Genomic DNA, 25,019 nt, shown 5'->3' with positions numbered 1-25,019 from the left:
TCAAAGCTGCTGCGTACTTGGCCATATCTTTTTCCCTGCCACTGTGATCATGGGGACACATGTCTACAAGGAGCCTCTGTTATCCTGGACATAAGAGTGACTCTATTATGTGACAATATGCATGACCCACTTTGATGTGCAGCAGGAGCAAGAATGAAAGATTGTGCTTTTTACTGCAGCACAATCTAACTTGGCAAGTAGAGCCATAAATGTTTGGGTCTCTGAGCAAAGACGATGGTCCAGAGACAGAAACCACAATATTGGGAAGGGAGTAAGAGATGGGGGAGGGGGAATTGCCCAGTGGGTCCACTCTCCATGAAGGCAGAGATTTTTGTATGTTTTGTTGACAGTTATATCCCTAGTACTTAGCAGAGTGTCTGGCCATCAGCGGGTGCTCATTAATGCTGAAAAAACAAATGAATGACCTCCATATTTGCCCAATAATTGGACCAGAAAGAGACCACTCCAGTGAATCCACTGAAGACAGGGACCAAAATTTCATATGAAATTGTGAGTGAAAAAAAGTTTCAACTGGGATTTTATTTTGAAAAGTAAAACTAAAAATATGAAAATAGAATCTTATGTTGGACCAAAATGAGATTATAATTACAGCCACCTGTTAAACCTTCCAATGAACAAAGAACAAATCAAGTATTGATTGGGCGGCAGCGGGGGTGGGGAGATAAATTTTTTGTGCAAAATCATATGCTAGCATGATATGACATTTTCTCATTTCACATTTCTCCATCACAGAGCGACCATTCAAGTTTTCTAACCATGAACTCATTGTTGCCAGTTTCCCCTTCTGTTGTTTTCTGGTCTACCTCTGCCAGGTTCTCATTTGTCTGTGGCTTTGTGTGAGATGAGAAGAGATGAGAACCTTTCTTGGTTCATTAAATCCTACAACCTTCATAAGACCTCAGTTTCACTTTGCAATCCTTTGGCATTGTATGTTCAGTTGCTGACACCACCCCAAACCCAAAAAGAACCTGATGGACACCAGTATTAAGTGATGGCCAGGGATGGATGTTGGCATTGTGGAAGGAGAGATTTCAGGCAGGGACTACTTTTTAAGTGGTCATTTCATTAGCGTTCTTCTATCAGGGTACTCTTTTTTAAACCTACAACCTCACATCTGTAGGGTCTCAGATAATGATGACTCAGACCCCTGTATGGGATCTGAAGAAGGAACCGGGAATACATGGCCAATCAGGCGGACTCATCCCCTGCCCTCCAGCCTCTCTCACCCATGGTTCCTTTCTAGGCTGTGTTGGAAGCATCCACCTCAGCTGCCTGTCCTCACCTTGCATCCTTCACTGTCTCCAGAGTGGCACCTGTAGAAGGAACCACTTCTTATCCTGGGCCCAGTAGTGTGATTCCCAGCATGGTTACAGGAAGAGGGAGAAGAGCTTTGTATTAAGACCACCTGGGACTCAAGAACATTCAAAGCACATCATCTAGCAAAGAGTTTCAAACGGAGGACTGTGATCCCCCCGATTCCAGTGAGGATTCATGAGGTGAAATTTTATCTCCTCAGGTTCATCAGTTTGTCTTCCTGGGGTCCCCATCTGACCAGTTCTTCCTACTCCAGGAGTGCCAATAGCTTTGGCTAAAGCCCTACTCTTTCATGCCAAACTCAGCCTCCCTAATTGTCACCCCCTTACCTACTTCTGCCTGATCCTATCTTACGCCTCCCCTCTTACCCTATGTTCCTGGAAAAGCAGCATGTTTGTTCCTCCCCAGACCTCTGTGAACCCAACTCCGTGTCCTTGTTTATGCACTTCCCTCCACCCAGAGCACCATTGGCCCATCTACCAGTTTCTTGTCTCTGGGCCCTTTCACGTCCCACCTCCTCCGAATCCCTTTAGCTGGCTGTGAGGCTCCCTCCGCTGACCCCCTCAGCCATATCCTGCTCTAATCCTCCTGCTCCATGGATGGTCCTAACATCTCTTCCAAGAGGATGGCAAAGAAGCCCTTCTTATTCTGTTTCTGCCCTGGCACCAGGCAGGTAGCACGAGCTCAGGACCATCCTTTGCTTCATTCCTGGCGAAATGGTTCTGCATTTGCTAGGTGACCTTAAACCTAGCGCTTGGAGCTCTCCAAGACTCAGTTTCATCAGCTGCAAAATGGGGACTGAATAAAATACCAGGGGTAAGGTCCCCGGCAAGGGGAAAACACAAGGCGGGGAAGACACGAGGTACTGTTCCCTCCCTCCGGCTTCTCCTTCTCTGTCTCTTTTGCAGATTCATCCTTCCATAAGGCAAGTAACCAGCATGGAGGCAAACATTCCTTAAGGGCCCGCCTCAGGCCTTCTGTCCCAAAGTGGTTTTCCCCTGTCCTGCTCCAGCGTATGAGCAGACGACCCACAAATGTGTCTCTGCATCCTGGCCCCTTCTCTACCTCTCAGGCCCAGAGAAACTCCCTTGCATTCTCCTCTTGGCAAGCTCAAGGAGGCTTCAAGTCCAAGTGCTCCTCTCCTGGGAACTATTTTACATAATCATGGCTGATTGATAAATGTCAGTCTCCCCACTAGAGACTACAAGCTCCTTGAGGACAGGGGCCCGATACTCAGCACAGAACCTGGCAGAAAGTGGGCATCCAGCGCCTGGATGATGGCCATGCTTTTCCCTCTTTCCGCCTGAGTTTGTCTGTTCGTTCAAACTGACCGACCATCAGCCATGACCTCCTGCCCCTTCCAACATGTACTCATACCTCTGGCCCATATAAAGCTTCCCCTGCTCCTCTCTGTCCGTCCATATATCCATATCTCCCCCCACTGCTTCCTCCAAGTCCTCACCCCAGCACCACTTTCTCCAGGAAGCCTTCTCAGCCCCACACTGAGCACCCCTGATCCCAATCCCCTCTCCCAGAGGGCTTCGTGGATCAGCCGTGCTGCTGGGTGAGCGGCCCTTGAGAGCACTGGCCAGGGTTTTCATGAGGGAGTGCCCAGTGGCCACATTTTGTTAAAGGAGGTTAAATGAGATGAGAGTATTTGTTCATCCCTGGTGACCTACAGCCACACTTCATTCCCTGAGCCCACTGGACTGTTCCCAATGACCGCAAGGAAGTCTGTGGACTTCTTGTTTATGATGACGCTCTCTGTGGCATTGCCCAAGCCCCTCTCCAGTCTGGCTGGGCTGGGGACGCCGGTGAGGATATGGGAAATCTAGGTTGGCTTGGCCTTTGGTTATCGAGGCCATGTAGGTGGAGGGACTTGGCCAGGGGGTGCTAGAAAGGATCCACTATGCAGCAGAAAGGACAGCTTGAACTTGAGCAGGAGCCTGAGGCCAGGGTCCTGGAGGAGCTGCTGATCTGGAGCCCCTGGGTGCCTCTTCCACTGTCCCCACTCCTCCAGGGCTGTGCCCTTTCCGTGTAGGGGTGGCCTCCTGCAGAACCAGAGTCAGCATTGTTTGTCCATGAGGAAGAGGGACTGCACCAGGGGGCTGGTGCAGGTGCTCACTCAGAACGGTGTGCAGTGAGGGACACCAGGCACAGAGTGTCGCTTCTTCCCTCTGGGCCAGGATGACTTTACCAACAGCCCATTCAACCGAGCTGCAAACCAATGGCCAATGGCTGGAATCCCTTCTGAGAGCTTAGTCTGGCCTGGATTTGAGTTTGGTCCTCATGCTGTTTTCCACAAGGCCACAGACCCCTAGTCACCTACCCACCCAGGCTGGGAACCTTGGCCCGTCTCATGTCTGAAAAGCAGTCGGGTCTGCGGTCCACCCATCAAGAACACTGCCCACCTCACCTTAGGCCCTGGATCACCACCTGTGTGGGGTTGGATGGAAAACAGCACTCCCCACGAGGGGGACTCTGACCAAGGCTGGGTGACAAGGGAACTGCATCAGGCCTCGGGGGTCCTGCCCAGCAACCTCTGGGTCAAGTTCAATCCACAATCATTTGTACATGTGCATGTGTGCACGTGCGTGTGTGCACACATGTGCCCCACACTCTTAAATCCCTGCAGGCACAGGGCATCCCACACAAGTACCCCTAAACACGTAATCACATTTATACATGCGCCACTGGCCCTCCCCCCCCCACAACCACCAACTTATGGAGCTCACTCTATACGAATCACTACCCTCCAGGGACACACCCCTGCCTGCACATGCCCCATACACTTCTCAACATACATCCCACACACCACACGCACATGTGCTCAGTGGCCCCCAGCCCAGCTAACCAAGGGAGTGTCCGTGCCCTCTGCCTCCACCGTGCAGGAGGCGGGAGTTCATCCGACCTCCTCGGAGCCTCTGCCTAGCTCCCTGGGACCTGCCTGGGCTCAGACAGATGAACCCAGGGAACAGGGTTCTATGCCAGCAGAGGAGGAGAGGAAGAATGCTCTGTCTCTGCTGAAGACTACTAGGAAGAAAGAAAGAAAGAAAAAGAAAGAAAGAAGGAAGGAAAGAAAGAGGAAAGAAAGAAAGGAAAAAAGAGAAAGAAAGAAAAAAAGAAAGAAAGAAGGAAAGAAAGAAAGGAAAAAAGAGAAAGAAAGAAAGAAAGAAAGAGAAAGAAGGATGGAAAGAAAGAGGAAAGAAAAAAGAAAAAAAGAAAAAGAAAAGAAAGAGAGAAAGAAAGGAAGAAAGAAAGAAAGAAAAAGGCAAAGAAAGAAAAGAAAGAAAGAGGCATAGGAGCAGAGACAGGAAGGTGCCTGTTGCTTTTGGTTGGGGGAGAGGAGGGGAAGGTTCTGGCTTCCACCCCACCAAGCCTCCGCCAAATTTCCTCTGCTGCGTGGTGAGGAGGGAGCGGAGGGAGCGTCGCATCGGACTGAACTGTTGCGGCTGCAGGAGATGTAATGACGGCTTCCAGCGGGACTTGACATGTTAGCAGACACCAATGCTGCACTCGGGGCCAGGTCCCCCCCTGCGCCCACCCACCTCCCACCGCTGGAGGACCCCTTCTCCGTCCTGGAGCCCCACTTACCAGGCAGGAGTAGGGGTCGGGGGGGACACACACGCCGCACTTGGCCAGTGGTTTTGGGGACAGTCACACGCCGGGCACCTGGAGGGCAGCAGGCACGAGCCAGGCAGCCAGGGATGGACAGTCTGCAGAGCTCCTGGCAGCCCCAGGGCTCCGGAGGACAGACTAGAGATGACGGGGACCCAGAGACGGGGGAAACAGGTGGCTGGGATGGGTGGGGGGTGGGGGAAGGGGGGAGGCAGAGACGGAGGGGAGAGAGACACAAGGAGGAGGAGATGCTGAGAGAATCACACCCAGAAGAAAGAGAGAAACAGACCGAGAGCTCCAGAGAGAGGGAGACAGGGGAAAGGATGGGGAGAGAGAGAGAGGGAGGGAGCGGGAGGGAGAGAGGGACTGGGAGGGGGGAGGACTCCAGCAGCAACATGTGGTGGTGTTGCTCTCACTCCTAATGCTGGAACATCCCGGCCTCATCTTCCTCTGCCCCCTCCCCTCGTGCAAACGCACGACGTACACATCCTGATGCACACAGACACACACACTCACGCGGCCACTGGCACACAGAGGCACCTGAATTCTGCGAACACACCCTGGCCTCACACTCAGGACAGCCTCCCTGCGGCCCCTCACCCGCCCACCCTTACCTGCCCCAGAAGCAACATGTGTCTGGGCAAATACTCCCTCGGTCCGCTGCCCCCGAGGCTGCCTGCCTGCACCCAGAGCTGCTGGAGGGGGTGCCCGGGGCTGGGCTCCGGTGCCCAAGCCCAGCGCCCGCCGCCCTGGCAGCTGGCCTGATGGATGCCCACATCACGATAGCTGTTTAGGTGGCCTGCGGGAAGCAGAGAACCATTTGTTTTGTCAGAGCGTAACCATGACAATCACCCCCTGCTCACACCGCTCGTGCTGCTCACCCCCCATCCCCACCCCTTCCCTCCCCCCTTCTCTGGAGCACTGGAGGAAGCAGGAGGCCACTTAGCAGCCTCTGCTAATTCCTGCTGGGACTGATGGGAAGAGCCTGGCCAGTGGTAACAGGCTTGGGCAGCCCCTCCCTGGGGGAATGGGGCTGCCTCCGGGCCATTCAGCCCTGTGTTGGGCCTGCCATGGCCCTGGGGCCCCTGTCGCTGGGACCAGAGCAGAGCTGGCTCCTTGTCCCCCCGCAAGTCCATTCTAGTGCCCGATGACATAAGCTGGAGGTCCGTTGCCTCCCGGGGCCACGATGCCACCAAGCAGATGGCTCTGGTGACTGTGGTCATGGGCCATGGGTGAGTCATCTGCTAAGAACTTTGGCCATGCCTGTCCCGTCTTAGCGTCCCCAAGCCGTCACCTCCTGCCCTTGGTCAAGCCAAAGCCACAAGGGAAATTGTTAGGCTTTTAGGTGCAGCTCCAGGAGTCATCAGATTGGAGGTCTGGTCTCTGGGGTACAAAGTTGGACACCCAGAGAGCCAGAGATTGTCGTCATCAAGGACAGGTAGATCTGGAAGGCAAGAGGCCTGCCAGGTGGGTCCGTGAAACCTAATTTGGGGTCTAGAGTTGAGGAGTCCTAAGCTGAGAGGGTAGATGCCTCGGGGGTACAGAACAGAGCTAACAGTCATCCGCTCGCACATCTTGTGGGGTCCTTATGAGAACCTGAGAAGAGGGGCTTAATCCCAGAGTGAAGAGAGAAACTGCACTTCAGAGAAGTGGAGCAACTTGTCCAAGGACACGTGGTAGGAGGAGAGGAGAAAGGATTCAAGCTCACACCTGTCAGATTCCGGCACCTGGGAATTTTCCAGTACACCTCGTTGGCCTTTTCAAGCAGTCACCGTGTGCCAGGCACTGCAGGCAAGGCCTGGAAGAAAGTCATGCTTGCCTGCTCTGTGCCAAACACGGGGAGGTGGGTGCTATGTTCCTCATTTCAAAAACAAGCCCAGAGAGGTGAAGTAACTTGCCTAAGGCCACACAGCAAGTGGAAGACCCAAAATTCAAGTCCAGGTCTGTCTGACTCCATCTCTCCACCCTGCCTCCCTCACCACGTATCAGGGGCTACATCCAGGGCAGAAGACCTATCCCCTTTCTGGACTCTCTGCCTGAGGAGGGTGGAGTCTGAGGGTGGGGCGGGGACAGTGGGCAGAGGGGTAAAGAAGGTGTGAATGAAGCAGAGATGTCATGTGAGGTCCAAGACACGTGATCTTAGAAGCCTGAGAACCAATGATTCCACCATTAGAAAGTCACATCTCAGGATTCCCTGGAGCCTGAAGTTCCCCCAGACTTCCGTTAAATGTCTACCTGAAACCCCAGGTCTTTGCCATCATGGCAGGTGTCAGCCAGCTGAAAGGGAGGCCCCAGCAGGAGAATTTTGGAGGAGAGTCTGGAGGGAGGGATCTGGGAGGCTAGTGCTGGGCAGAGGGAGTGGAGGGGCGGAGGGGGGAGGGAGCTAGGCTGAGCAGAACTTTTCCGACTTGGTTGTTTAGCCTGGTTTGCCTCTGAATGTCTGCTGGGGTGTCATAGCACCAAAGACAGTAGAAGATGGTGTTTGGGGAACGGCGCGCTGCCTCTGTCCTTTGGAGGACGAACCCAGACACGTGGCAGAGTTGAGTTCAGTACTTATGCTCACCCGGTGAGCCAGGCTTTGGGTCCAGTGCTTGAAGAGGGTGCTGAGGAGCGGGACACAGATTCCAGGAACTTGGCCAAGTGGGAAGTGGGCACAGGGGTTCACAACCAACTTCCAGGCCACTCGGCAGTCCCCTAAAGCCTTTCCCCCTGCGTTGTCTTATCGAATGTCTTAATGAGTCACCCAGGTGGCAGGCAGAATCAGCCGTGCCCTGGAGGGGTGGGAGACGGAGGCTGACAGGGCACTGTCACCTGGCACCTGGAGTCACCTGCAGGTCAAGGACTAGGGCTTAAGGCACATAGCCATTTAGAATTCCAAGCCTTCCCCAAAGCCCGGTTCTCAGCCCCATGAAGTTCAAGATCTCTGCCCCCCTATCCAGGCCATTTCCAGACTCATCCTTTCTACTCAGCCACCCCACGCCGGAGTTCTAGGACCCAAATTCTCCGGGATTCAAGGTCAGCCTGGGTGCATGGTGATAAGGCTGTAAGGAGAAACACGAGGTGGCCGGAGACAGAGGATCTGAGACAAGAACTGGCTGGGTTGAGAAGCCTGCCTGCTCGGAGGTGTTTTCCAGAGCTGCCTCTGCTTAAAGCCCCAAGATTTCCTTACTCGGTGTCTCAGGTTCCCAGGGCTGCTGTGACAGACGACCACAAAATTAGAGATTTAAAAGAAGAGACATTTATTCTCTCACAGTTCCGGAGGCTAGACATCCAAGATCAAGTGTCTGCAGGGCCTTGCTCCCTCTGAAGGCTTAGGGAAGGAGCCTTCCCTGTCGTCTGCACCCCGGTGGCTCCTGGCCATTCTTTGCCTTCCTACACTTTATGACTGGGCTGTGCCTCTGTCTCCCTCAGACGTCTTCCCTGTGTGTCTCTGTGTCTTGGTGTACCTGTCTCCAAATTCCCCTCTCCTTTCTCTTACAAAGACATCCGCCACTGATTAGGGCCCGTTCTCAACTCAGCCTGATTACATCTGCAAAGACCCTCTCCCCAGGAAGCTCATGTCCACATATCAGGGGCTAGGACTTGAGCATATCATTTTGGGGGATACAATTCAACCCGCAAAAGGAACGCAGAAGGTAATAAAGGCATGGGACTAGCATGACCCCAAGAGGCCAGTCCTTCTAGAAATTCGGAGAGGAGAGGAAAGCAACTGGCCGTGTTATCAGGTGGTTAAATGTGCACTCTGGCACTGAACTGCTGGGTTCAAGCCCTGACTCTCTCATTCCCTGGCTGTGTGTCCTGGGAGATGCCTCAGTGACCCCTCTGTAACATTGGGAGACTTGAAGTGTCATCATGATAATTAAATGAGTTAATATTTGCCAAGCACTTAAGACAGGATGGCACTTAACATCACATGAGTGTTCAGGTAAGCTTTGAGTGTCCCCTAGACCGACGTTACTGTTTCACAGGTGCAAAAACTCAGTTGCAGAAAGGTGAGGTGATATCCCCTAGGTCACCCAGTTGGGCCAGCTGGGCTGCAGGGTTGCCCTCAGGGGAGATTAAATCTCCTTCCCATTTCTTGTGCGGTTGGAGAAGTCAGGTGGATGGTCTGGAGGGGCAGCGAGCAAGGAGGAGGTATGTGTAGACGGGGACCGAGGATCCCAGTGAGGACGGAAGCAGTAGCTTCCTCCCGTCCACACATACACACACCTCTTTTCCCACCCAGCCCTCTGTTTGCAGGATTGGAAGCTGCCGTGAGACTGTTTCTGCCCACACAGAGGAAAACAAGCCTCCGGGGTGTGTAATCAACACAGTCTGGGTGAGACGGGAAAGCTAGTCCCCCGGTGACACAAGCTGGGGACCCAGGGCACGGCTGACAGATCAGGGAAGGTCTGGCTGGGGGGTAACGGGCAGGGGTTTGGCTCTTTCCCCAGAATGCCTGGGGCCGGGTGGTCAGGCTGCGCACACAGCGCATCAGAGCGGAGCCCTGCCTTAGGCTTAATTCCCGAAGGGGCTGGATGCAGCCGTTGTCTAGCTGTGGGGTGCCAGACGGACCAGGTCCCAGCTTTGGAGGCAGGGGGCTGACATGTACCACGTTCTTAGCAACACTCATGACCCCCCTTCCTTTCTTTGCCACCCCTCCCAGCCCCTCATCTGCCTGCAGGAAATAGTGAGATCATTCCAGCCCATTACTGTTCCGTGCCTGCGTATCTCTGCTCTGTGCCATGTGATTTGGCAGTTCTTCCTCTAAAAAGGTGGATACAGCCCCGCCCCTTCACCTTGGCTTTGGGCCCATGACTTAACCAATGGGATGTTGAAGGGGATGACGTAACTAAAGGCTTGGAAAGTGCTCACCTGATTGGGCTTGCTCTCTTGTGCCTCTGCCCTCGTTGCCGTGAGAAGAACATGCCCAGATTGGTGCACTGGCCCTAGGAGGGGGGCAAGGGACACACAGAGCAGGACCAAAATGCCCCAGTCAAGCCCAGCTGAGATCAGCCAACTCTTAGCTGATCGAGAATAAATGCTTGTTGTTGTAAGTCATGGGGTTTGGAGTGGTCTGGTCAGCAGCATTTTCTGGCAATGGCTAAGCGATAAGCCACCTCTTGTGGATTTCAGCTTCCCGATGTCTTCTGAGCACCTGCCTTGTCTCCACCCCTAGCCTCGGTTCCAGCCTCCTCACAGCTTCCTATCCCCATGCTGCCACCAGATCTTTGTAATACCTGATGATGCTTGTCTCTACTTATTACCCCTTTCTCAACCAAGCCTAAACCTTTTCAATGTCTCTCCGTGGCTTTCGGTAAAAAGTCCCCTTCTTAGCTTGGCATCCAAGGCCCTTTCTGATATTGCCCCTGCCCTCTCTCTGGCCCGGCTCCTGCCCAGTCCCCCATACGGACACTTCCCCTAGCCACATAGAACTACTTGTGGCTCTTCGCACCTTGGGTTGTTTCAAACCTCTGGAGTTTAACCCGTGTTAATCCCTCCGTTCCCCATTTCCATCTAGCTATCTTCCATTTGTCCCGCGGAGCTGAAGCGCCAGCCCCCTGAGAAAGCCTAACCATCCCAGATAGATCACCTGGCCAAGGGGCTGCACTATCCCACACCCGATGCAGAGCCCAGCATACAGTAGGTGCTCAACTAACACCATGTTGGATGAATAAGTGAATGAGGGCGTGGATAAATGAGCATCGCTCAAGAGCAGTATCATGTCTAACACACCTGTATTTACAGCATCTAACACTGATCCGGACTCCTAGCGGGGCTTCATAAAGATTGGTTGAGTAAGTGAATGAATGAACATGACCGCATCACCCAAAGACTGTCCCGAAACACTTTCGGCAAGCGGCCCCTGTCCTCCCCAGCAGGGAGGAAGCTGGGAGGGACGTTGAGGGGCCAGGGCAGTGGGAGCCATCTGCTCCGAGTCTAGCAAGAGAAATTGCATTGTCTGTGGAGAGCTTAAAAACCCTCACGTAGACTACAATCAGTCCGTGTTTTATCATCGCTCAGTGGTAAGTTAGAACAATGGCCGTGATAAAATCATCCTCCCCACCGAGCAGACCACTCCATCCGTCTCTGCCCTGATGTCCCGCTGCAGGGAGGAGATCGCTGACGCTCACCACCCCGACAGTCTGCCTCGTACCCCCCAAGGACATCCTTGGAGGGATAGGGCAGCTCAGTCTCAGGAAGGGGATGCTGGAGACCTCATTGAACCCAGTCTGGGTTATAAGGGCTTGCAATTCCGGTTAGACTCCAGGAAGCTACTGGCAGGACGTGGGGGCTTATGGCTAAAAGGGAGCAAAGGCAGGATTTGCACCAGGTCTGTGTGCGTCCAAAACTTTCTTCTCTACCCCTTCCAGGTCCTGTCTCCAACTGGTCCTCGAGCTTTGGTCCCCTCCTGCCCGCTGCTGGCACCCTTGGGCCTTGGCTGAGGACAGGGCCGGTCAGCCCAGAAGCTGCCCTCATCACCCGGGGCAGCATGAGCCTCAGGGAAGAGGCCAGCCCTGGCCTCAGGAACCAGTCTTCACCCAGCCACCCAGGGCTCACCTACATAACAATACCTGACACTGGTCTCCTGGGGACCGCACCCCTGAGTCGGGAGCCAGGTCCTATCACTTGCCATTTGCGGGGACCACTTCCCCTTTCTGAGGCTTGAATCTCTTCTCTCCAGAGCGGGGGTGGTAATTCCTGTCTCCCCCTGGTGAATGGCAACCCCCTCCTTCCCGCTGCACTGCCAGCGACTGGCCGTTCTCTCCAGCCCTGCTCCACCACCCTTCCAAGTCACCGTCATCCCCTGCAGGGCACTGCCATAGCCTCCGGCCCCTGCTTCTCCTCAAGCCCTTCCAGTCTGTTCTCCAAGCAGCTGCCAGAGTGAACGCTGCAGAGCATCAAACCCGATCTCGTGAAACCCTGGTTAGGCCCGCAAACGCTTCCCATTGCTCTCAGGATAAAGACACAATTCCTCTGTACCTCGGCCAACAAGGAACGCCCGCAGATCTGGTCCCTGCTGACTTCTTCCACCTCGTTTCCGCTCTGTGTCCTCCGGAGGCACCGTATTCCTCGCAGACTGTCGTGGTCCCCGGGCTACCTTCTGACTCAGGGTTTTGTCCTAGCTGTTCCCTTTCTCCAGAACATTCTTCCCGCCTCTCTTAATTAACACCTGTGCTTCATCAGATGGCAGCTCAAGGATCACTTCCTCAGGGGATGCTCGAGGTCGAATTCCCCAATCACAGGCTCTCCTTGCCCCGAGGACCTGTCCTTTGTAGACTTTGTGGCTCTTGTCACCGCTGCAACTGAACATTTCACCATGGGATCACTTGATGCATGTCTTTCTCCCCGACTACAATGAAGGCTCCTTCTCTTTGGACAGCCATATATGCCACACCCGGCATGGGGCCTGGCACAGGGTAGGCCATCAGGAAATATTTTTTGAACAACCAAATAAGTGAAACAAAATGAAACCCGTACTGGAAGCGACCTTTATCAAAAATATAAATCCTGGGTACCCATTTGGAATTATTGTTATACCCACTTTACAGATGAGGAAACTGACAATCAGAAGAGTTAAGGGACTTACTCAAGTCTCCTGGCTTGGTGGCACAGCCAGGGCCCGAACCCGGACCCGGCCACGGTTGCTGGCATGTGGAGGGGCTCAGGCCTTGCTCGCTGAGCCACCTCCACTGCCTGTGCCCCGCACCCTGCTGCCTCTCCAGAAGGTGGGCTGCCTGGAGTTTGCAGATGGCTGCTGGCAGGGGTCAATGCTGGCGGGAGACAGCTGCTCTGCAATCAGGCACCTGTTTCTTATTCATGATCTGTTACCATACGTGGTGCCTTCAGTACAAACAAACAGGCAGCGACAGCTCCTGGCTTCAAAGCTGTCCCGGGGGCAGGAACACAGCCGCCCTGGCCAGGGGTCCAGTGCAGCTCGGTGCTGCAGGGAGAGGTGGGGGCTGGGACAGATGCTGGCGTCTCGGAACAGGTGGCTGGCTGCTCCACAGAAATTGGAAGGAGGTAAAGATTTGCTCAGGGGACCAAGAAGGGCCGAATCTCTGAAGCTACCAATCTTGTTCTGTGATCTTTGGCTTTTGAAACATAGACACATTGCAAAGAAGGAAAGGAGGAAAACAAAGGAGAATAAATTCCTTCAAATGTGGTCTGGAGCACTTCCTTCTGTTTCTTGCCCTCTTGTCTCTTCAGGCTTTGTCTGGGAAAAGAGGATAATGTGTTTCTAGTCTCTGCAATCTGCAAGCCAGCCTGGGACACTTTGTGCATTGAGGGCCTACAATGAGCCTGGCACCGTGCCAGGCGCTTTCTCTCTCTCTCTCTCTCTTTCTCTCTCTCTTTCTCTCACACACACTGTGGCACATAATTCTCACAACACTCTGGGAAGCTTTTCCTGTTGTTGTTGGGTTTGTTTCAATTCAACAAACGTTTTCTGTGTCTCCTCTGCTAGATGTGCGGGACCCCAGTGATGAACATGGACGCTACCCCTGCCATCACGAATCCTACATTCTCCATTCAGAAGAACATTCAAGATTTGATAAATGCCCGAAAGGGGACAATTTGAGTGGCATGGCCCAGAGTCACTAGGGTGAGGGATGGGACTTTACATAGGGAAGTCAGGGGAGGCTTCTCTGAGCAAGTGACGTCTGAGCTGAAGCGTGAAGGGTGAGGAGAGAGCCAGCTGTTTAGAGAATGGGGTGGTGGAGGAGTAGAGGAGCAGCAGGTGCAAAGTCGGGGAGGGTTACCCCAGGAAGGGAAGGGGACCAGGCTGGCTGGAACAAAGTGAGAGCAGCCCATGTGGGCGGTGGGGGAGTGATGGGAGCAGTGCTTGTCCCTGTGGAATAGGAATTTTACCCTGAGAGCAATGGACAGTTCCAGCAAGATGATAAACTGGGGGAAATCGGCTTTTGCTTCCAATTGATGAGGTCATCCCGGCCACTGTGTAGCGAATGGATTGGAGCAGGGTAAGCTGGGAGAAAGTCAAGGGGGAAGCTATCATGGAACTAAAAGTAACAGAAGATGGTGGTGATGGAGAGCAGTGGATAGCTTGAGGGGGCGCGGTATGCGAAAGACAAGAACCAAGGGTACTTCCTATGCTATGGGCTTGTGCAGGTAGATGGGTGGGGAGGACCAGGTTGAAGGTGGCATGGGTGAGAATCTAGAAACCTGGACATAATGAGTTTATGACAAATCAAGTATCCAGGGAGGGTTCATAGTTGGATACGAGTTTGGGCCTCAGTATCAGATGATACTGAGCCGAAGATAACACTCAGGAGTCATTAAGCTCTAGATGACAATTAGCACCATGCAATGGGACCATCTGTGGGCTGGGAGTTGGCTGAGCATTCGCTGTGAATTCCATGGCAGCAGGGACCATGCCTGCCATTTTCACTGTCCTATAACTCCAGCATCTACAACCCAGTACATAGTAAGCATTTAAGTCATCGTTGAAGATGGAAAGACAGAGATGCAAAGGAATCCAAGGTCATGATCTCTTTCTTCAAGGAGCTTATGGTACACAGGGCCACCCAGAAGCAAAGGCAGCTTCATATGCATAGAACAATAGTCTCAGAGCCAATATGGAATCCGGGACCATTCTGATGAGCCAGGGAGGACCCTTACCTTAGCCTGCCTTCATGTGTGGTCCAAGTGAATGGGCTAAGCACACATGTGAGGAAGACATTTAAGAACAGGTATTTCCAAGCCCTTTGGAAGTATCTGGTACATGCTCCATATCAGATATGTGTTCAGTGGATTTATACACCATTTGCCTTTGCTTTTCTGTAGGCTGTTTGGGTATGTCTTTGCTACTGTCCTTGACTCACTGCATTCTGGTCCTTTCCTTTGGAGATGTCCTTACCATCTTTCCCTCAAACATCTCTCCCTATCACCCACAAAACTCCAAGCTTTGCAAGGCTAGGGGACTTTATCCGATTTGTCTTCCTAATTCCAGAGGCTGGCTGAGTGCTGGGCATGTGACAGTTAATAAACCACCAGTGCCCGTGATAGATAATAGAAGCTCGATGGGTTTATTGAATAAATGAATTCGCAGCTATTTATCAAAGCAAATTCTCTAAGGATCTCTCTTGGGTAAGTCTCTTAACCTCTCTGGGCCTCAGTTTCTCCTAAGCACAGCCTAGAAATGGTCTGCAATGCCTGATTTCTTGCTCACTGTAGTGTGATATGAATTTATACATATTCATTTGGGTGGCATGGAGCTCCGGCTGAGCTGAAGCTAATGCAGGCCACTGAGGTGGCCACAAGCCCTGCGTGGGGCAGGAGGACTGACTGCAGGAAGATTTGGGTGCCAGTGTCCAGGGCCAGAGGGGGAAAAACTTGTAAAGTGTGGTCTGGAGCACTTCCTGCTTGAGAAAGGCATTGGAATGATGACTATACATGTATTCTATCTATATATAAAAAAATTTGCGATACCTGTTGTTAATCCATCAATGGGCATTGTTGATTTTCCCTCCAAACTACCTCTTAGATCCATCACCTGGCCCCCAGCGCCCCCTCCACCAACCCCAGACTCTGCAGCATCCTCCCACCGCTCTGTTTCCCTCTTGTTTTCCCCACAGAGTGACTTTTATTATTTTATTTTTATTTTTTTAATATATGTATTTTTAAGTCCATTTCTTTATTTTTGAGAGAGAGAGAGAGACACAGAGAGAGGGGTAGGGGCAGAGAGAGAGGGAGAGAGAGAGAGAATCCCAAGCGGATTCCGAGCTGTCTGTGTGGAGCCTGATGCGGGGCTCGAACCCATGAAGCATGAGATCATGACCTGAGCCGAAATCAAGAGTCAGATGCTTAACTGACGGAGTCACCCAGGTGCCCTTACACAGAGTGACTTTTAAAAACATAAATCACATCACATCCCTGCCCTGCTTAAGACACTTTGGGAATGACATCACGCTCAAAATCCAAACTCTTCACCCTGGCCTTGCGTGACCAGGCCCAGCCTCCTTGTCCCATGTGTGTGTGTTCCAGCCATTTTCTCTCCTTTCACTTCCTCACGCCCAGCCCTCAGGTCCTCCCCACCACCCTGCTCCCTCGAGGGCAGTGCTCCACCGCTCCCTTTGAGCAAGACCGTCTTAGATGCTCGCCATAAATGTCACCTCCTCAGAGAGGTCCTCCTTGACTACCGATCCCAAGGCAGACCCTCCTCAGTTTATCTAAGTGAACAGCATCGTGTTTATTTCCTTAGCAGCTCTTCCCACAACTTGAAATGTCTCTGTTCATTTGTGTGTTTGTTGTTTCCCCCTGCAGACCACTCTCTCCTCAGAGAATGAACACCACATCACGTCTGTTCCCCGGGGCACCTCCAGAACTTAGCACGGCACCTGGCACACAGACGCTCAATAAATAGTCATCGCATGAACAAATCCTTCCTGCTCCTCGTGGTCCCCAGCCTGGTTCCAATACAGTGAGGATGGAGGGAGAAAGGGGCTATTCTGGCATCTTGAGGCTTCAGCCCAGAGAGCCCTGGACTACAGCACTCTAGCATAGGTAAAAAAAACAAACAAACAAAAAAACTGTACCCACAGCCCTCTCAGGCAACACAATGTGGCCTAGCATGGCCGTGTTTGCAGGCATGTGGTGGGCAACTTCCCCCAGGACTTCTGGCGACACTTGGTGGAGCCCCGAGCCTGTGCGTCTGTGTATTCATGTTAGGACACTCGCTCCTGGTTACTCGCCTCCACTGGGGCCCTTTGCTCTCACTGATGAATGAAACCGTATTTGGATTCAGTAAGCGTGTCTGCACTGCCTTGCGTCCTCCAACAGGGAGTCAGGCTCAGCCGCGGTTCCAGAGTTGGCTCTCACAGAAGCAGAAGGCCTCCTTGAAGCCACATGACTTTTGTGCTGGGGAAGAGGCGTGCCCAGAACCATCTCTCACAACTTGTTCTTTGTTCCCTCCACTTGGCAGACATTACATGGCAGATGTAACATGAGCAAAAAGCATAACCTTCACTGGCTTCCGGTGGAGAGTTGCTGGCCCGTGCTGAACCTTCATTGTCAAGGTGAAAAAAGGGTTTGATGGAGCCTAAGAACCAACGGATGTCCATTTGCCTACTTGACTCCCGGATACCCATTCATGCCCAGGGTGAGTGCTTGTCCAGTCTGGTTCCCGAAGCCCCGCTATGGAATCAGAGGGAACTGCCCACATTGGCAGAGATGCTCAGAGTCGAGCCAGGACCATGGTCCATCCAAGCAGCTGCAATCATACAACACTCCTCCAAGGAGCATTTCTGTTTGGGGTGGGAAGGAGTTAGGGGAGAGGCTGGGGCCTGTGGCTGTCAGGTGAAGGTGGCCACCGTGGTCTTCCACAGCATGTAGTCTAACAGCTAGTGCTGTCCCTTCTCACTTGTATTTGTGAGAACGTATGAATTCATTTCCTGACGGACCTTGCGTAATTCAGTTACCTGGGCTCTGTGGACCTGGAAAGCCTCCCCTGAGAGCAGGGACGACGATACCTGCCTCACAGGTGGGTTGTGTAGACAGACAAGATGAGGTAGGCCAAGGGCATGGTATGGGCTGAGCCGCCCCTGACTCTGACCCTGACTTGGACTCTGCCCTTGTAGCAGAACCAAAACTTTGGTAAATCACTCTCAACAGGTTGCCATCCATTTTATTAAGTATCCACATAGGAACATATCACACGTCCTCATGTCACCCTCTCTACATTACCTGCCGCGCTGCTGATAAAAACAGCTATGATTGGGGCGCCTGGGTGGCTCAGTCGGTTGGGTGTCTGACTCTTGATTTCAACTCAGGTTTGTGATCTCTCAGTTCATCACTTCAATCCCTGCATTGGGCTCTATGCTGATGATGCAGAGCCTGCTTGGGATTCTCTCTCTCTCCCTCTCTGTGCCGTTCCCCTGCTTGCACTCTCTGTCTCAAAATACATAAGTAAACTTAAACATATATACATATACACACACTCACACACATATATAAACATATATACATATATATATACACATTTAAGAAAAACAGCTATGATTTTGTGTGTACTTTCCAGGTTGCAGGAACTTTTCACTTGTTAACAGATCTGGTCCTTACAATAGCCCTGCAAAGTTTCTATTACAATCCCCAGTGTATAAATGAGGATGCTGAACTCAGAGGGGAAGGGAATCAGAAGGCACAGCCAAGATTTGAACCCAGGACAACGGCCCATCCCTTGGTACCATGCCCATCCCCCACCTGCAAGGAAACTTTCCATGACCTCTTTAATCATGATTCTCCATGCCCACCTGGGAAACTCGCCCCCATGGGGACAGTCACTGTCCACATGTGGACAGGCTTCTGGATAGGACTGAGTGGTCTATGGTTCCCCTGGGCACTCAGAGGCAATTAAGTGCAATGACGTGTTCCCACCAAGGTCGTCCCTGTGAGGTTGGACCCTGGAAGTCTGATTTGCCGTCCCCAGGAGCAGTCCGGGCCCTCCCAGGAGCTAGGCCGTTGCCATAGCATCCGTCTCAGCTCCTCTGAGACTGGGCCCAGCCGGCGCGGTCCAGATAAGCATCAGATGATGCCAGGCTGGTGGCAATGTTGCCAAGGGGATGCTGGCCTTCGAGACGCTCGGGTGCTGTGAATACTGATGAGGAGCCAGAGGGATGCAGGGACAGGAGTTCCAAAGGACATCTCTCTCCTCGGGGCTGCCCCTCTGCTTCAGAAAAGTCCCTGATGGTTGATGTCTCCCACGGTGCCTAGCACCATGCCTGCCAAATGGTGGATGCTCATTCACTCCCTCAAGCAACGTGTGTTGGGCACACCCACATGCCAAGCACTGGGCGTGCAGGGAGAGAGTGAAAACACACACAGGACTGACCCTTGCAGAGCTTATATTTTAGTGGAAGAGGGAGCTACTAATGAGTGTGACAAATGCCACCAAGGGAACTCCATGGAGCTTGACTGATGGGGGGAATTTGACCTAATCAGGGAAGTTGGAAGTCTACTTGAGTTGAGATCCAAATGCAGAGGTGTTCATTAGAGGGTGGGGGGTGGAAGTGGAGGGGGAGGAAGAAGAGGGGGAGCAGCAGGGGGAGGAGGAGGAGGGAAGGAGGGAGAGGAGGGGGAAGGGGAGGAGGAGGGGGAGAAGGAGGAAGAGAAGGGGAGGAGGAGGGGGGAGGGAAGGAGGGAGAGGAGGAGGAAGGGGAGGAAGGAGAGGAAGGGGAGGAGGAGCAGGAGGAGGAGGAGGAAGAGGAGAGGCAGAGCTAAGAGCATTGCAAAGCGTGTGTGTGTGTGTGTGTGTGTGTGTGTGTGTGTGTGTATGCAAAAGAAGATGAGGGCCAGACCCTGCAGGGCCTTGAAGACTGTGCTGAGGAATCTGGCCTTAATCTCAAGGGTGGTAAGAAGCCATCAGAAAGCTTTAAAGCAGGGGCTGATGTGATCAGATCCGTTTTGAAGCTATCGGGTAGGTTCAGAGTGAAGGTTTAGAGGGAAGGCCCTGAGCTGATATGGAGAGATCAGAGGGGGTGGGAAAAGTGCTCAATCAATATTCTGAGACTATTTTCCAAATCTGTTTCCTGCCTTCCTTCCCCACCACCCCTATCTTGTTTTCTCTCTTTCACAGATGCAACCAGCCCCTAATCGGACTCCTGGCCTCTGTGGTTTCCCACCTCATCATGACTGGCCAAGGCCCCATTTAAGACCCCAAGTCTGATCATGCTCTCCATGGACTACACCGTGATTCTCTGTGTCTCCCTTCCTTCAGGCTGGAATGTGGGGCTCTCTCATCACAGATCTGGCAGCTGCCTCTCTCGGGGACAGGGCTTGGGGGACGGTTGTCATTGGCTCCCTAGGACTCCTTGCACCCGGGAAAGGAAGACATCAGGGAACAATGCACCTAAATAAAGGTAAACCTCTTATTCTCCCCATATCTGCTCTTTGCCTGAAGTCCCTCTGTCTCAACAATGATATTATTGCTGGGTATCTGTACAGTATTAACATTGACACGGTATATTTACGTCATAAATGGCATTAACATATTTAATGCATATGTATCTGTGTCAGGCTCCATGCAAACTGCTTAGCTAGCATTATCTCCACAGAAACTTTACAAGAACCCTGCAAGGGAGGTGCCATTATGCCCCGTGGTGGAGAAGAAACAGAGCCAAGTGCTCACCTACAGTAGGAGAGGCTGGACTAGGCTGGCCCCAAGCCCACAGTCCCTTCCTCTATGAAATATGCCTTGTGTATGTACAAGGAATGGTTTGCCTGGGTCTCAAGGTCATTAGGGGCTGAATTACTTGTGTGGTCTTCATAGTTTTTCCCAGAGCCTGAGCCCCACTGCTCCCCCAGCCCAGCTTCACATGCTCCTGGAATTCTCTGGCAGAAAGGAGGCAATCTTCATTTAGGCTCACACGACTTCATATATCCATCCATCCATCCATCCATCCATCCATCCATCTATCCACCTGTCCATCCAAGAAGCATTTGTTAGTGCCTACTGTGTGCCATGCCTTACTATGTTCTGGAACTACACAGATAAAAAGCAGCACAGCACACAGGCCAGTATTGTTCTCTTCCCACCAAAGGTATCAGTGACAACATAGAGAACAGTCAGCAAATCTGATTTCTGGAAGGGCCCAGGGACTCGTCGCAGGTCGACAGCCTGAAAGCAGGTCCAGAAAGTCCTTCTTTTCTCCACCTCCGGTAAGGGCTGGGGCAGATGCCACAGATCTGTGGGAAAAGAAATGAGCTCAGTGGTTGCTTGTCCCTCATGAGCATCAACAATTAGGAAACATCTTGCAGAGTCTGGGCAGCGTCATCACAGTTGGATTTCCCCTGGCCCAGGCAGCTTGCTGGGATCTTTCTAGAGGCAGATTGTCACGGCTCTTCTGCCAGCAACAGCTCAGGAGGCATCTCTCAACATCTCGCCCTTCCTGTCGACACTTCTGTCAGCGGGGAGGCTGCAAGGCGGGCTCTCCCTTCCTCAAGAAGATTGTATTACATCTGGCGGGTATTCTGTGACCTCTGTATACCACTCCCCACAATGATCCCAGAATGTAGGGGATATTATCCCCATTTTCCAGCTGAAAACAGTGAGGCTCATTGAGGGAGGGGGACACCTTGGCCAAGATCAGACAGCCAGACAGTGGAGTGCTGGGTGGGAGCCTGGGACCCCCTGATGTAAGCCTGCATTAATTGTTATGTACTGAATTGTTTCGCAACCCAGCAGCCCTACCTGCGGGGTAAGCGCTAGACAAGGTTGTGGTGTCTTCTGGGTTTCTGATCCCTTTGTTTGTGGGGATTAAGGAGGTCTGAGGGCCTCAGGGGAGACCATCAGATACAGCACTTAGCTTATACGAAAGTAGTGTCTAAAAGTTTGGAATCTGGAATCCATTTGCCTAGGCAAGATGGTGGCTGGATTTCCAGACTGGCCCTCAGAATCCCATTTGAGCCCTAAATATTTGGAGGATCAGTAGTAATATTTCAGCTGCACTCAACTGCCATTTACAACCCTGTTCCCGTAAGAAATGCATCCCAAGATGTCACTGGTGATACCAGCACCATGTCTCTCCTCTTTGATGCCCCCACCCTCTAGCCACAGCCTCAGAGCACCTCCAAAAGGGCAGCATGGGAGCTCCACTCCTTGTCTATGAGGCAGAGACCCCTTCGAACACTGGCGAACACTCCTGTCTGAGACAGAGCCTGACACACAGCAGGTTCTGAGTAGATTTTGCAACCCCCTCCCCGAAAAAAAAAGAAAGAAAAAGAAAATGGGGGGAGTGGGGAGGACGGGGGGCAGGAGGGAAGGTAAGAAGCCAGGAAGGAAAGAGTGATGTGCAGCCGGGAAGCCAGAGCTTTACGCAGGTGTTTGAGGGGCTATGGGCAGATGATGCAGGTGGGCCAGACAGACGTGCCTGTGCTATACTTGGCCTCCACCTACACACTGGCTTCCGGCTGGCTGGCCTGTCTCAAAGATAAAGAGCTCTCTCCCACAGCAGGGAAGTCAGTCCTGGCTGCCCTCCACAGGGACACAGATGCTGTGGCACCAGCCGCAGCCCCACCAGGCACTGGTTGCCCATGCAGGGCTGTGAGGGCTGACGCTGCACCTCATAAATGACTCCTTCCCACCCTGGGTGTCCATTTGCCCTTTCCTGATGGAAGCGACTTTGTCTGGAAGACAGGCATCGCTGGGCGTTGCCATGGTGATGGCTATGATGTCACCAGGGAGTAAATCAAAGCGCAAGTCTCACCAGTTGAGCAGGAGGCTCGTTGAGACCAGAAGAGCGGAGGCAGGGGAGTCACAGGGCGGGTCTGCAGGGCCACCATCTTCCAAGCCCCTGCTTTGTTTCCTGAGATGAGGCTCATTTGTTTATTCATTTATGCAAATAGTTTTTGAGTGCTTACTGTGTGTCAGCCACCAAGCTAGGCACTGGGGATGGGGCCTGGGATAAGAAGACAATGTGGTCCCTGTATGGCTGCACAGCTCACAGTCTAGTGGGAGAGGTGGGCACATGAGAACGTATACAATAACGCATCACTACCATTGTGGTTCGTGCTAAGAAGGAAAGTGCCGGAAGTGTATTCACTTGCTGTGGCTGCCATAACAAAGTAGCACAGACTGGGCGGCCTAAACAACAGAAATGTATTTTGTCACAATTCTGGAGGCTAGAAGTCCAAGATTCAGGTGCTAACTGGGGTGGTATCTTCTGATGGCTCTCCTTGGCTTGCAGACGGCCGTCTTTTCCCTGGTCCTCCCGCGGTCTTCACTCTGTGTGTTTGTCCTAATTTGCTCTTCTTATAAGACCAGCAATCATTGGATAGGACCCACCCTAGTGAACTCATCTTAACTCAGTTACCTCTTTAAAGACTCTCTCTGCAAATATAGTCACATTGTGAGGTACTGGGGGGTTGGGACTTCAGTACGTGAACCTCAGCCCATCACAGGAAGTTAGAAAATGTCTAAGAGGGGATCCAAGGTGGCAGGGTGGAAGATGGGCCAGGAGGGCCTCCCTGAAGAAATGGCATTTCCTTAGAGTCTTGGAGAGCTGGAAGGGTTTCCAGGAGGGCAGATGGGGGAAGTTGGGATGAATTTCCAGATGCAGGGAACAGATGTTGGAAAGGCCAAGAGTGGGGGAGTGTCCTCGTGAGTTCAAGGAGTTAGAAGACCCGTGTGGCTGGAGCAGAGTGAGTCACGGTGAATGGTGTAAGAGGTGGGAAGATGCCAGATCACACAGCACCTTGTGGACAACAGTAAGAGTCTGGACTTTCTCCCAGAACCAGTGGGAAGCCATCAATGGCTTCGAGGATCGATCAGAACGTGATTAGAGGCTCGAGGAACAGCTCAATCAGAATGTTCTTTTAAATGTTTATTTATTATTTTTGAGAGAGACTGTGCAAACAGGGGATGGGGAGAGAGAGAGAGAGAGAGAAAGACAGAGAATCCCAAACCGTCCCTGCACTTGGAGCCTGACACAGAGCTCAATCCCATGAACCATGAGATCATGACCTGAGCTGGAATCAAGAGTCAATACTTAACTGACTGAGCCACTTAAGCATCCCAATCAGAATGTTCTATTAAAAGATATCTCTTCCAGAGGTTTTGGGATGATACCCATTATAGAGGTTGCCATAGTAGCTCTGGAATGGCAGTTTATACTATTTGCCTTCAATTCTGCCTCCCTTCCTGGCCCTCGGTATGGCTTCCCTTTTATGAGAGGAACAATATTTTTCTGCCTCATCATCTTTGGGCTTAACTACTTGCTTTAGTAGAATATTAGGGGGTGTAATAAGCAGGGGTTTCGACTTGCATGGTTTGGCTTACACTCTTATGCATCTGCCATGTGCCATGAGAGCATGTCCTGGGTAGCTGCTGTCCATGGAGAATGGGGAGACCTACAGAGAAGACCAGAACCTGACCTGTAGCCTGAGGAAGTACTGTCTCAAATGACTTATAAGCCCATCATCAAGAAAAGCATATGTTTAAGTGGCTCAGTTGGTTAAGTGTCTGACTTGGGCTCAGGTCATGACCTCGCTGTTCCTGAGTTCAAGCCCACGTCAGGCTCTGTGCTGACAGCTCAGAGTCTGGAGCTTGTTTCAGATTCTCTGTCTCTCTCTTTCTCTGCCCCATCCCCACTCGCTCTCTCTCAAAAATAAATAAACATTAAGAGGGGCGCCTGGGTGGCGCAGTCGGTTAAGCGTCCGACTTCAGCCAGGTCATGATCTCGCGGTCCATGAGTTCGAGCCCCGCGTCAGGCTCTGGGCTGATGGCTCAGAGCCTGGAGCCTGTTTCTGATTCTGTGTCTCCCTCTCTCTGCCCCTCCCCCGTTCATGCTCTGTCTCTCTCTGTCCCAAATAAATAAATAAACGTTGAAAAATAAATAAATAAACATTAAGAAAGAAAAGCATATTTGTTGTGGTAAACCACTGAGATTGGGGGGGGGGTGTTTGTTTTACAGCATTATCATAACAATACCGGGCTAATGTACTGAGAGAGGAGGTTGGCTTGAGTTAAGGTGATGACAATGGGGCTGGAGAGAAGTGGGCAGATTCAAGATAAATTCGGTAGTTGTCAAGTTACAGGTGACATTTAAGTCCTAGGATAGATCTGCAAGGAATAGAATGTAGAATGAGGAGAGGGACCATGGTTAATTCTTGAGAGATTCCCCCAACTAATGAGCAGTGCATTAGTCGGCTTGGGTTGCCATAACAATACCACAGACTGGGCGGCTTAAGCCAAGCTTAAACCTCACAGTTTTGGAGGCTGGAAGTCCAAGATCAAGGCAGCAGCAGAGCTGGTTTCTGGTGAGGCTGCCTGCCAGCAGTGTCCTCACATGGCTTTTCCTCTTCTTTTAGGAACATAAGTCCTATTGAATTAGGACCCCACCCTTATGACTTAACCTTAATTTTTTTCTTGAAGGCCCTGTCTCCAAACATAGTCACCATGGAGGGTAGGGCTTCAACATACACCTTTTGAATGGACACAGTTCTATCCATAACAGGTAGCATCTCCTATGCACTGGGTACTGGGTACAAAACCGAAGCTGCCAGCCTTCTGAAGATGTAGATGGGTAAGAGTCACACAGCTTTGCAACCAGCAGGGTGTAGGGCCGGCTCAGACT

General features: G+C 52.1%; 1 protein-coding gene across 2 annotated transcripts in view; it reads right to left on the bottom strand.

Annotated features, from left to right (window-relative positions):
- VWA5B1 (von Willebrand factor A domain containing 5B1) overlaps positions 1 to 5,146 on the bottom strand; it is a 60,545-nt gene extending 55,399 nt beyond the window's left edge. For both annotated transcript variants that reach the window (XM_086715866.1, XM_086715868.1), the window contains exon 1: positions 4,930 to 5,146. The gene's annotated coding sequence lies outside the window, so the exon portion shown is untranslated. The remainder of the gene's footprint in view (positions 1 to 4,929) is intronic.
- Between the last annotated feature and the right edge of the window lie 19,873 nt (positions 5,147 to 25,019).

Source organism: Puma concolor, chromosome C1, assembly GCF_028749965.1.
Source record: "Puma concolor isolate L17-30 chromosome C1, mPumCon1.1.hap2, whole genome shotgun sequence".
Classification (NCBI taxonomy): domain Eukaryota; kingdom Metazoa; phylum Chordata; class Mammalia; order Carnivora; family Felidae; genus Puma; species Puma concolor.
Note: the sequence above shows the minus strand (reverse complement) of the source record. Positions and strands in the feature narration are given on the sequence as shown.